We start from the raw sequence: 13,276 nt of genomic DNA on the forward strand, positions 1-13,276 counted from the left end.
CATTGCACTCCCACACGATTGATCCCAGACAACACAATAGGCAACCAGAAAAGTACCAAAACCCACAGGCTACTTGCTGGCTGGATCCAGCGACCAGAGCCACCTCTGCTGGCCAGCTCCATTTCTCCGCTGAAATACAAAAACACAACTAAAGTAGGATTACTAAATCTAGAAAACAATTTTCAATTCAGGCGGCAATCAAGAAGAAAATACGCAACATATTCCTTCAAAGTTTACTAGATGCACTATGAAGAGCAAAATCAAGTATCCAGCCGATTGTACCAGTCTGTCAGGCTCACTTATGTGTGCCAGACCTATGTGTTCTCACATTCAGACACCATCTCAAGTTATTTATTTGCTGCTCACATTCAGAGACAGTCTCTTCTAGATTTGTTCTAGCATTCAGACATGAAACCAGAACATGTACCTGCTATTTTCTTCATAAAATGTAGAGATGGCACACAAGAAATGCTCAAAGTCGATGTATCATTCCATACTACCTGGCATATTTTTTTATGGGATCATAGATGTAACTATATGCAAAATTAGTTTAACACAGAGAACTAGTTCTTGCCGGAAAGAAGTCTAGATAACCCCCCTGTGTTTCAGGTTTGGGACGTTTGACCCCCCTAGGTTTAAAGTGGAGCACATAACCCCCTCAAGTATGCCTTACCGGTTAAATTACCCCCTCAAGCTCTAGATGGTTGTTTTAAGCTGACTTGGACAGTGGTTTTGGCCACGTAGATTGGGCAGAAAAGTCCACACCCCTCCTCTTCCGCGTCTCTAGCGCATACTCTGCCCCACCGCTCTGTACCACTGCACATTCGAGGAGGACGAGAACGGCGAGCGGGCTGCTGGCGGCGGCGGCGCTGGTGTGGGCCAATGTGAGGAGACACCCTTGGTTGCCGGCACAGGTGCTCAACCCGGCGGACGTGTCGGCGCTGGTGTGGGCCAATGTGAGGAGACACCCTTGGTTGCCGGCACAGGTGCTCAACCCGGCGGACGCGTCGGCGCTGGCGCTCGGGGAACGCCAGCGGCGTGGATCCGTCCTGGTTGCCTGCTTCGCCAGGAACGCGTACGGAGCGGTGGTGAACGCCGCCTTCACCAGGGACACGCTCAAAGGCGAGGCCTTTGTCGGGTACCTCTGCACGCCGTGAGCCTCACCGGTTCAGGCGGCCACCAAGGATTGTAAGTGGACTGCTAATTATACTTAAGCTCCCACGATTCTAGGCATGCAGCTCACCTGCACGGACTGAAGTTGCCATGTCTATGTGTATCCTGATGAGATGTTGGTTCTGTGCTCAACTCCTCATTTGTTGTTCTGTCTCACCTGGTATGATGTTATTTGAAAGATTCTTAGCTGGTTATGCCTTTGGATTTGGGAGTGGAATAATGGGATCCCTTCGATCCACTGTCTGTTGGTAGGGGAATCTCCTCGGTTGATGATTTAATGGCATGAATGTTTCTTTTGCTTCAAGATCAGGGCCTCTTTGATTCCTCTTTGGTTTACATGATTGTTTTCATATAGAAATTTTGGAAGAATTGGAATTGGATTTGGGGTAGTTTTTAGTTGCAGTTCTGCTTGTTTCTCTACCGACTTTGTGGGATTTCGAGTTTGGATTCACGGGATTGTGAAGCCCGAGATTTAGAGGGGCAGAGGGCAGGGGTGAGATTCAGCAGCTGCCCTGGACATCCGACGAGGTGCGCCCCATTCGCCGACGCATCCATCTTCCTCCGAACCGACCACATCCTCCGTGCCGTGCTCGCTGCCATGCCTCGGCTGTGCGACTGGGATGGTGCACCGTGGTGGCTCAATGCTGAGCGTCGGCCCTACCAGTTCGAGGTGGAGGCACACGGCTGCAGGTGAAGCAGCCCAGGGCAGTGCTGCAGCGGCGTTTCGATGTGGCGACGGTTGCGCACGCCTGCAGGGCGGTGCTGCAGCGGTCCGACGAGGAGCGGCTGCCATGCTCGCACGCCTTACACCTGCAATGCAAATAAAGAAGAAAACCTGGGGGTTAAGTGTTCCACTGTCCACGTAATCGCCTACGTGGCTTAAAACCATTGTCCATGTCAGCTAAAACCACTGTTCACGTCAGCTAAAACAGCCATCACCAGCCTCGGGGGGTTATTTGGCCGGTAATTGAAACTTGTGGGGGTTATGTGTTCCAGTTGAAACATGGGGGGTTAAACGTCCCAAAGCTGAAACCTAGGGGGGGCATGTGGACTTCTTTCTTCTTGCCGTACACCATTATGTCTACAAGAAGTATAAAAAACTTCCCCAAGTTGCATAATCACATCTAACACTTGTCATCCGTAAACAAACTAATAGTTCAAATAGGACAGTATCAAATTCAAAGCATGCACAAGACATCAAGCAAATAAGCACTGACAGAAGACACCTAAGCATGTACTTTTGCAATACTGCATACACAATTTGAATCTACTCTGGTTTTTCATTGTCAACTGGAAAAAAGTTTAAGGACTTCACAACTAATTTGGATAACATGACGCTCATTATTCGGATAAACTATAGGGAGCAGGAACACAAAGTAATAACACAGTGAACAAGCAATTAGAAAGAAGTATCTTTCTAACACATCCAGCCCACTAAGCCCAAGGTGTTCCACATCCAACACACAAGCAATGTGAAAGCCAGCATAAGTAAGATCCTCATGACAAAGAGTGTTTCTCTACACCAATCTCCATCCACAAAAAAGACGACACTCTTCACCTGAGAGTTCATCTACTTCTCATGACATTCACTGGGACATCATCTTCTTTATGATGGGACCCACCTTCGGGTTGGCTTAGTCCTAGGCCAAGTTGGCAGGGTAGCTCAGCACGGTAGGCAATTTGAAGCAAACTAAAAATCAGCTCCCCGTAAAGAAAGTATATGTCGAGTAGAAAAATGTACACTACACCTCGCCAATTTATTCATTCTACTTCACCAATTTTACTCCATCCATCCAGGAACTCCACTCACCCACAACAACATGTCACGTTAATCTGCATGGAAGGAAATATGTTGTTCCTTGTCTACCTGTAAGCGGGACCAAATGCTCCCAAGTCCTCAATACATGTCTAGCTGCTGCTCTGGCCGTCCAGTCGATGTGTATGTATATCTGACACATCAGAGGCATATCATAATTCGTTCCGAGTAAGAAATAAGTTGAAAAACCATTCAAAATTCTATACTGAGAACATCACATATTACATTTCATTCATATTCATGAACATCCAACACAAAGAATCAGTCATGCCCACTAAATAGAAACTCGCCCTACTCCAATTGGCTAATGCCCCAAGAACAAAAATATATATCAGTGAAGGTAACTTGCAACTGCACCCTTGTCCACTTGGCCAAAGTCCATGCATGTACCTCAACAGCAGATAAGGAAACAATTTGATAGATTTCACAACACAAATATTAAAGGTAGACACGAAATCATCCATTATGAGACCTATACCTTTCCAAGTGGTTCACAACGTGCATCAGACTATCAGTATCCAGTGCACCTGATAGAAGCAACACAATCATTCTAGTTATAGTGTGCCCAATTTACTGAAAATAATTTCTTCTATTAGCAACACCTATAGAATATTGTGCTGCACTAGTGGTTTGAGATGTATGATGCAACACAATCATTCTAGTTCATATGTTCACAACATTCAACTAAACTAATCCACACCTTCCTTCACTCGGCTCAAATTTGCACTTATATACCCCTTATGACCACTCTACTCTACATCTAGACTTTGCAAAGAGATAACACTACTCTTAAGCACATCCATTCAGCACTTCTTGTCCAGCACAGAGACTTGACCAAAAAGGCTAACTATAGCAAGGAAGACTAGTATAAAGTAAACAAGGGAACTTTTTCGGTGGAAAACTGTACCATCCTGAAGAGCCACCATAACCTCTTTGTCAAAAGGGCCGCCATGAGGTAAGGTCCTGTTCAACAAAGAAAGATGTCAGTTGTATAAACTATGTTTCTCCACTATGAAGAGTGTGTTATAGGGAACACACACAACAAAGGAAGATAGGCAGTGCCAATTACATTGAGGATGTCATCCATACCGGCCCTCTTTCCTCAAGGGAAGCCTTTGAAATATATACCGGCCCTCTTTCCTCAAGGGAAGACTTGATTGCTCCTTCTTCTTGGACTTCTCATAAGCGCCGCCGAGGACAGCACTTGTGCTACTGGACAACACCGCTGCGGGACAGCACTTGATCATGGGAAGCTTCTCATCCAGCTCATGTCCAAACGTTTGGGCACCCTCGTCACCATCATCTGCACCAGAAAATCTTTCCACTCGATCAGATGGTTATTAACAAGAGATGCAAGTTAAAAATAAAATTGCAAATGTGCAAAGGAAACCAGTTTACTATTGCCCAACGCATACACAGGAGCATGATTCCTATGCAGGGACATACCACATAAATCTATACTTAAGCAGAGAATGATACTACCATAAGGAATATCTAAATTTCACCGGCACGATATTTATATATACACACAACGGTGTTAGCAACACTCAGATCATGCCAAGAGCTAGCAATAGAATCAATCAGTCCATAATCCTAAACATCCACCAAAGAATGGCCAAATCCATATTCGATGTCGTCTCACAAGGAAATAAGTAGCTAAAAAACCAGACATGGCAAGCAGTGATACGAATGAAATTTCCATGATACAGGCTGACTTCTCAAATGTTGGTATTGTACACACCATGCATCAGTAGAGCTTGCAGACTTCTTCAATACCTCCCCTGAGTCTTTCGAGATGAACAGGTCGTATGGTGAATACCACTTGAGATGCCAGCCACTATTATAGCTCGTACTTAGTTGGAAAGATAAAACATATGCCGAACAATACAAATACGAATTAATGAAAATTATTCATGTCAGAATAATCTTCATAGGTATATGAGTTTCATCTATTATGGTAGTAAACAAATCTGAGAGCATTTTTTATGCATCTCGGTCTGAGTCCATCTCTACTCAATGTGTGTAGTCATCTACAATGCATGAAAAGGCGCCAATAAGAAGAAAAAAAAAGAACATGTGAGAGGGAGATGGCCCATATAATTCTGGGCATCGCAAGAGAGTGGCCAATAATAACAGAGCTCAAACTTCTAACCTCAACTATCCAAAAGTAATAATTCTAGGAGTTGATGCTTTTACATGCAATGGCAGAAGTTTATCCATAGCGGCTACTTATTTTATTTGTCCGAGGAGAGGAAACGCACATGTATATGAAACCATGCATGTATGTATGATGCCAAAACCATGCAACTGATTTTGGACAAGAAGCTTTGGATGAAACCATGTTATGATGCTAAATTGCAGATGATGATCAACTGACCTCGCTCCAGACCGCCTGATGCACTGCCCGGATTGACCTTCTCGCATACAAGTCTGCCAGTGAGGAGGCCGTGGAACACAATAAGCTGCATTGGCGGTAATTAAAAGGTTTGTGTTAGGCTCAATCAGACCAGAATTTCAACAAAACCTAAGTTATTTACCATTAAAAGGATGTTCATACTGATATGCAACCTCAACAGAACTGTAGTCAAAACAAGATTCCAATATTTCCAAAACGTGGTCTCAATGATTCCAAGACATGGAAAAGTAGCCTCCAATATTTCACAAACAAAAACTGCTAGCTCATTGTATTACAACATTGCAAGATAGATCTATACAACAACACCAAATCAGGACAAAATACACAACTTTTATATGCTTAAATTAAAATCCGACAGGGGCCTGCAATATCAACTGAAAACAAATCATGTCGGAACCAAAAAATTATATAGATCTATGCAGATGATACTACACAGTAATTCGAAATATGTAGAATAATATACCAAATCGTTGCCAATACAAAATCTTCATCAAACAACGTCACTACTGAGTCCTAAATAAGTAGATAATCGACTCTTCGGTCGGATCACAGAAGCAACCGTTGTATGATCGAGGTACACATAGCATGTAGTGGAGAAATAAGAGGAACATGATGACTAACCTAGAGCATGGACTCTAGGAAGAAAGCGGACGCTGCCATGGCTGCGACACAGTGGACCATGGCTACCTCCATCACATGGCAGCAAGGGAAGTTGAAGTAGTCGAAACCATGGCTACCTCCTGGCCATCTCCGTCTTTAGTACTCCACTACCGCTACTGCCTACTGCATTAGGGCCACATCCATTTCTCCCCTTCATGAATGCCATGTCAATCCGCTCCTCCTTGTACTGCTCTAGCGACTACCACTGCTTAAGAAGCTCGGCTCGTACGGTGCCACGGCAGGGCTTGCGTACTCAGCGCTCCACAATGACAGCACCATGGTGGCGCTTGATCTGTTCTTCTTACTTGGACAGAGGATAAATGCTGAAAAAATATAATGGTTATAAGAAAAAACAGAATACATAGTTTTGCTTACCAGAACAGGATAAGTAAATGAACAATAATAACGATAAACACTAATGGAACGAATGCGAGAAGAATATGTTCTAATCAGCTAACAGAGAAGTGCACAAACAACTACAACATTTCATGACAAAAGTACACATGAGCCAATCTCATCCAACTTGTAGTTTGCCTTGGCAAAACACAACATTTGCCAACCTCAGTAGGTACTTAACAGACCCAAATACTTCATTTCTGGCCCAAATTAACAAGCTAGGTCTATTTGTTTATAATATCAGTCCAACAGCAAGTAAAACAGTTTTATGGTGTGTTAGAAGGATGATTTAATGTTGAATTCATCAATCTATTGGTAATTATTTCTTTGAACCATGTTTAACAACATAGATAGTAATCAATTTCCTCATGTTTTTTCACTTACATTTATCACATCAAGAACAACAGCCAGAATAAAAATCACCATTACCCTACATAATGCAGCATCGGCTGATATAAAGTGGATAGAGAGCCTGATAGCATGATCAAAACTTTAACATATAGTAATGTTTTATGAAGCAGCCTGGCACTCTGAATGAAGCTGATAAACTAAAGACAGATTCATATTTGAACTAAAAGGATGTATATCATCAGACCACCTCAAAGTTTGGAATTTCATTTAGCATATAGTAGTATATAATGCAAAAGCTTCTTCTGTTCTGTTCCTCTTCAGAGGCATGTGACAACAAACCTTCTACATATTCAAATAAATAAATGAGACGCAAAAGCTCTATGCGTTTTCTCGGAAAAAAAACTATAAACTTGCCAAGGCAAGTTATATTTATCTAGAATTCAGGGGTGAGAATCGAAACTAGTATCTATGAGTATTCTAAAAGCTAAACTTGTATTCAGAACTGACCCTATTCTAGTAAGACTAAAATCTAGATCAGCACATACGATGAATTGAACTGAAAATGTGCTGATTGTTCATTATGTAACTCACCAGAACTGCTAGTGCAAAGCAGCACTTGTTTCACAGCAAGGACCACCTAAAATGGCACTGGAAACAAGCTGAAACACACAGCAATCAAAGTTTCTATTCTTGGCTTTTAAAGGGTGGAAGACAGACTAACAAATGGCCTTGTAAACTGTCAAGTGTTTGATATTTGCACTCTGCAGCTTCACACGGATGATTTCCCTGTGGAAAAAAATGATAAGGAATACATAACTGAAAGTCAATGCACGATACTTATATAAACTGAAAGAAGATAAATAATAATGCTACCGAGGCAGGATCGTGCTCATCAAATCGGTCTTAGCTGCGACCCCCATCCATACTATGCTTTCTACTGACCTTCCCAAGCCCATTTCCGAAGCCATCATCAAGTGTCAGAGAACATTCTTTTGGGCTAATGGCCTGGATGACGCCGGCGGCAGTTGTGCCGTGGCCTGGAGCAATGTCTGCCGTCCGACCGAGTATGGGGGTTTGGGAGTTTTGGATGTGAAGCGCATGAGTTGGGCTCTCCGAGCCAGATGGCTTTGGCTAAGTCGTGTTGATACTTCTAAACCTTGGAGCAACTTTCCCATTAAGAGCAACAAATCCATCACTTCCCTGGTAGAGGCTGCAACCTCTGTTAACATTGGCAACGGCAACAGAGCTCTATTCTGGACTGACAGATGGATAGCCAGACAAAACATTGCTACCATTGCTCCTGAGGTTTTTGCTGCCGTTAATCCACGAGCCCTCAAAGTTGGCAAAGTCGCCTCTGCCCTTACTGAAAATGCTTGGATCCAAGACATCTCAGCGGCCCTCTCAGCTGATGGCATTATTCAGTTCCTCCACCTGGTCGATTTGCTTCAAGCCCAACAAGTCAACGCTGACAGCGAGGACACGTTTGTCTGGCACTTATCCTCTTCTGGGGAATACTCTTCCAAATCCGCTTACAGAGCCTTCTTTGAGGGGACAGCTATCTCACCACACCACAGTGCAATCTGGACCTGCTGGGCACCCCTCAAATGCAAGGTTTTTGTCTGGCTTGCCACCTTGGATCGATGTTGGACCAATCAACGGAGGTTGCGCCACGGGCTGACTGACAACGACACCTGCGCGCTTTGTGATCAAGAGCCTGAATCTATTTCTCACCTCATGCTGCAATGCTCCTTCTCACAACAAATATGGTATGATATCTGCAGTAAGCTCAACCTTCTGCCATGTATGCCAGTTGGCAACGCCGAGTTCAGCATTTGGTTCGCCGCAGCTGCCGCCAACGCTCAGCCAGCCCTGCAGAAGGGTGCTAAATCCATCATCATCCTTACTCTCTGGAGTTTATGGAAGACGAGGAACGATGCTATCTTCAAAAATCTGGCCCCCAACAGACTCGCCTTAGTTCAGTCGATCCTAGATGAAGCTTGTCAATGGTCGTTAGCCGGTGCTAAGGCGCTGCGTCAGTTACCTTTACATGCTAGACCCCCTGATGTTAGCCTTGATGAGGAACTCTAGGTCTAACTAAGTTAGCCCTGTACAGTTTTTTCTCTTTTCCTTTTTCCCTTTTTTGCTTTCTCTTCTTTTCGTTTTTGGTAGCTTTGCTACTCTTGTATGCTCCCGTCTTCTCGACGGCTTCTTCTAATATATAATGACGCATGCTTTGGCATGTGTTCGAGAAAAAAATAATGCTACCGAGGCATTTCCACTTTCAGCTACTACGTACTAGCACCGATACAACAGTTACATGACAGTGACAATTATTATCAGACTACCACTAATTTGTTTACTTTGTAGCAGTACTAATGATTTCGTTGAATGACCCTAAGAACTATCAGTAGGTAGATAAGACTGCCGGATTCCGCTATCAAGACCCTAGTTTGCATAAAAAAAATTGGAACCTGTGACTATTTAACCTGTGCTCGAAACATGTGTTCTAGTAAAATAAGCACTATGGAATCCTGAAAATTAACCAAGAATAATTACAAAATAAAATGTGGTAAATCACATATAAAAGCTCCTGTTGAGACTTGAGACTGGGAAGTCTAGAAAACTTTTGCTCCCAGCTAGGGCACACAAATTATTAACCAAGTAGTTCACAAAACCTCAACTTCATAATTGAGGATGAATTCTCTACTAGCATAGACCATAGAAAAACATGTGGTTACTAGAAATAAGCCCAATACTAGGAGAGAAGGGAACAATCAGAAGCTCACCTACAACATTAAGACCAAGAAGAGGCCACCGCTGCCACCTGGCAAAGATTTATCCCCGTATATCTGCAGACCCAACAAACAGTAAAGTCAGATAAAAAAAGACAATGAAATGGTTAACCAGACATAGCAATACCAATGGCACACAGAGAATCTTGGGTGTAGTGATAATACAAAGAACAATATCAGATCTATCGAATTGTTTAGTTACTGTCTGAGAATTAAGAAACTGATGAAACAGAGAACAAACATATAAACTTAATAAATGACCGAATACATATTCCATTTCATGGCATGGTTGTTGTGTTAATAACAGTAAAGGTAAATAATAATAAAAAAACTTAGCAAAAAGTGCATTGCTAATTCCCAAATTAAAATTGCCAGACATGAGGTGAGTGAGGTGAATAACAACATGCATTTGGACACTGATACTAGCAAAACAGAGCAAGTACTATTGGATGTAGACAAGTGATTGAAGCAATCCGACAGAGCAACCACCACCAATTTAACTCGTATTAAAAAAAAGGTGTACTATCAAACAATGATAACCATTCAACAAACTTAAGCCTGAGAGGACTAAGTCGCTAAACACAATTATTAATTATTTCCAAGACAAGATTGCTTGCCAGTGTAGATTCATTCATAACCCAGCAAAACAGTAGAAACAACCATGCATGGAATATGCAGTAGCATTAGAATTCACATTCATGCAATTTGCAGAAGCATTTTTCGAATTACATAAGATCAGCTATTCAATACTGATAGACATGAAAATAATTATAGTAGTACCAATGCACATTTCTGAACAAGAAATAAGCCTACAATATTCATTTCGAAGCCTGCCAGATACGATACATAATAGAAGCATCTTTTCAGTAAATACGACATAAAGGAATTGGATAGAAGCATGGCAGCAATCGATATGAGGGTAACCAAAGAAAAAGAAAATTGGGGTCGAGCTCCTGAATGGCGGTGCCCAGTTGCAAAGGAATATCATCCAAATGGATAGAAATATTGTTGTAATTTAGCACACATCAGAGGTGAAAAAGGAAATCTTCTGAAAGCGCTAAGAAAAAATAAACAAGTAGTACATAACCATTCTTCTTGCCGGTCACAGCATTGACCAAGAAGAATTACCCAAGAAGAATTGCCGGTCACAGTATTCAACAACAACGTATGAACAAGAAAAAATAAACATGCCATAACCATGAGTGCCAGTGCCCTTGTGATAAAATTGCTAACAAGGTTTACAAGCTTGAGCTTGTTGTCATGCAGCAGCTCCCGGGAGACCTTCTCCAACAAATACTAGTAACAAGTAGTACATAAGAGAAAATTTCCATCTTGCAGATATAAAATGGAGACTCGCTTCCGATATACAACTGCTAGCTAGGTTGAACCATACTGGTCCTTGAATCAACAACAGGATTACAATTGATAAATGCTTGAGAGTAGTCTCTATACTTAGGTACAAGGAATTCGTTGCACCTGACTGGATGCTCTCGTAACATAGCTTCAACAAAAGCAGTTAAATGCAATTAGTACCTGAAAACTAATCAACTTGAGGTTATGCTGTAGAGGACCAAATTAGAAGAATATTAGGGCCTCAACCAGTTCCATGTTTAATAAATACTCAGGTTTTAATCCGATCGTTCATAAAAGGTCATTTTGATTTGTGTGCTTATATGAACATTGGGTGGATGTACAAGTAGAACGATCTAATTAAATCAGACCATACCGTACGTAGTCTGAAATGTAGCATATGTTATACACATGCATGGCCATTTACCAAACATATGTAGTTGTACTTAAGCACCACAAACTCAGGTTACAGCTAGGTCTCGACACCCTTGAATGCTGCTATGTTAAACACAGCACGGACAACGGCGGATATGATACATACATGGAGTCAGTCAGGTTTCAGCTCTCCTCATCGATGGCATGATAGATGCATGCAAAGATGAGAAGCAAAGTCACCAAATCAATTTCATCGTCTCATGGTATATTCTTATTAGGTGGTACAACCGTACAACTAAAGACCAAATTAATCTGACCCAAATTTAGCACAACCCAAAGATCACATACAACAACAGCATCCTAGCATCAACGACCCAACAAAAGTAGTCAACAAGAAAAATGGGTGGTGGCTACCTTCTTGTACTGTGGTGGTATTGCTCTCGGTGGAGCATAACCGGAATTGAGGGGGTTGCTGCGACGTGCTGGTGGAGGGCCTGGAAGGCGACTCTTGGTCCGCGTCAGCGACCCGTTGTCGGCAGCAAGTCATTGCAGGCCTCGAGCCCTAGAGCGAGAAGCCGATGGGAGACGGTGGCTTTGCAGCTGGGCGTTCATGGACTGAAGCGCCTAGGTGGACGCCTACTTGCTTCCATTTCCGTGTCACCGTAGGTTAGGGCTGGCAGCAGGCTGAAGATCAAGATTACCACATCGATCCCCATCTGAAGAAACAAAAAAACAGAAAATCTTGAATCAGCGAAGCCAGAGGTAGGCGGTGGTGGGGAACAGATAGAGAAAGAAACCAGACCTAGAGTTTATTCTGAATCGGGAGAAGTGCTCGCGCTTGGCCGGCCAGGATCGAAACAAGAACGTCGAGGCCGGAAGTGCCTGTTGTTCAAGAAGCCTCGCCCTTGCCCGTGACAGAGCTCTACAAAAATCACAAAGATTTCACGCGACTAAACAAAGAACTCCCTTGCAGATTATACTGAAAATAAAAGAGCACACAATGAGCTTTTTGTTTGTACGTGCAAGCCAAACCTAAAATTAAACTTCTAACTCACTTACTTCTCGGCTAAACAAGTAGATAGGGACGGAAAATCCAAATATATCCGCAATTAATCCTAATGAACTACATATTTTGGCTGGGTGACGGGACTGTTTGAAGTGGGGAATACAACATATATTCTCGAAAGAAATTACCTTTCACGGGGCTGGACGACGAGCTCGAGACTGGACTGGATGGCCTACTCGTCTTGTGCGCCCACTCCCGGCTCCCCACTCCGGACGGCGACGTGAGCAGCTCCTCATGACCAACCTGTTTTCAACCATCCTCCCTGTGGCCGTCCTCCTCTACCTTGTCTGAATCAAAGCGCAAGTGGGTGTTCCCGGGCGTGAGCAGAACGGCGAAGACGCATAGGATTAAGGAGGAGGAAAACAGACTGACCGATGAGAAGTCGATGTGTCCGGTGGCCTGGGACGGCTAGGAGGGGCGGCGCTTGATTCCGCGGACGAGAAGAAGACGGCCGTAGACGGTTAATTAATCGTCCGGCGAGGCCCAGCCGGTGCCGTTCCGGCGGAGCCGCGTCGTCCTCGACGCGTTGCCTGAAGAGGAGCAGCTGGGGTTTCGCAGGACAGCAGATGGTGGCGCGGGGAAGCGGCGTCGGAGAGGGAATCGGGGGATGGGGCGGCGAGGCTGCGGCGGCCGGGCGAGCGCGGGCTATGGAGGAAGAATGGGGATACATGGGAGCTAGGAGGCGGTCGATTCCTGTGTGTTGTACTGATGATATCTTCCTCGATTGCTAGACTTCCTCGCCTTAATTAATGGTGATGATGATGGAATCGAAGCGTTGGTTGTGTTGCAGCCAAGTACTACATGGTTCAGTCCTCAGTAGTACGTACTTGTTCATCTATACTCACACCTAACGCATTGCCGAGTAATCCATGCAATGTCCA

General features: G+C 43.6%; 2 long non-coding RNA genes across 3 annotated transcripts; both read right to left on the reverse strand.

Annotated features, from left to right (window-relative positions):
• On the reverse strand, positions 1-4,094 carry LOC124679218. Of its 2 annotated transcripts, none has more exons than XR_006994860.1 (5): positions 4,059-4,094; positions 3,897-3,952; positions 3,468-3,516; positions 3,041-3,122; positions 1-129 (listed from the first exon to the last, which is right to left on the reverse strand). It is a non-coding gene; the product is annotated as an uncharacterized LOC124679218 (long non-coding RNA). The 2 variants fall into 2 exon arrangements; XR_006994862.1 differs by lacking the exon at positions 1-129 and adding an exon at positions 223-500.
• Positions 4,095-11,746: 7,652 nt separating this feature from the next.
• On the reverse strand, positions 11,747-12,844 carry LOC124669884. Its single transcript, XR_006992349.1, has 4 exons — positions 12,768-12,844; positions 12,524-12,682; positions 12,132-12,251; positions 11,747-12,045 (listed from the first exon to the last, which is right to left on the reverse strand). It is a non-coding gene; the product is annotated as an uncharacterized LOC124669884 (long non-coding RNA).
• Positions 12,845-13,276: the final 432 nt, after the last annotated feature.

The sequence above is a fragment of the Lolium rigidum genome, chromosome 7, assembly GCF_022539505.1.
Source record: "Lolium rigidum isolate FL_2022 chromosome 7, APGP_CSIRO_Lrig_0.1, whole genome shotgun sequence".
NCBI classification, from domain to species: domain Eukaryota; kingdom Viridiplantae; phylum Streptophyta; class Magnoliopsida; order Poales; family Poaceae; genus Lolium; species Lolium rigidum.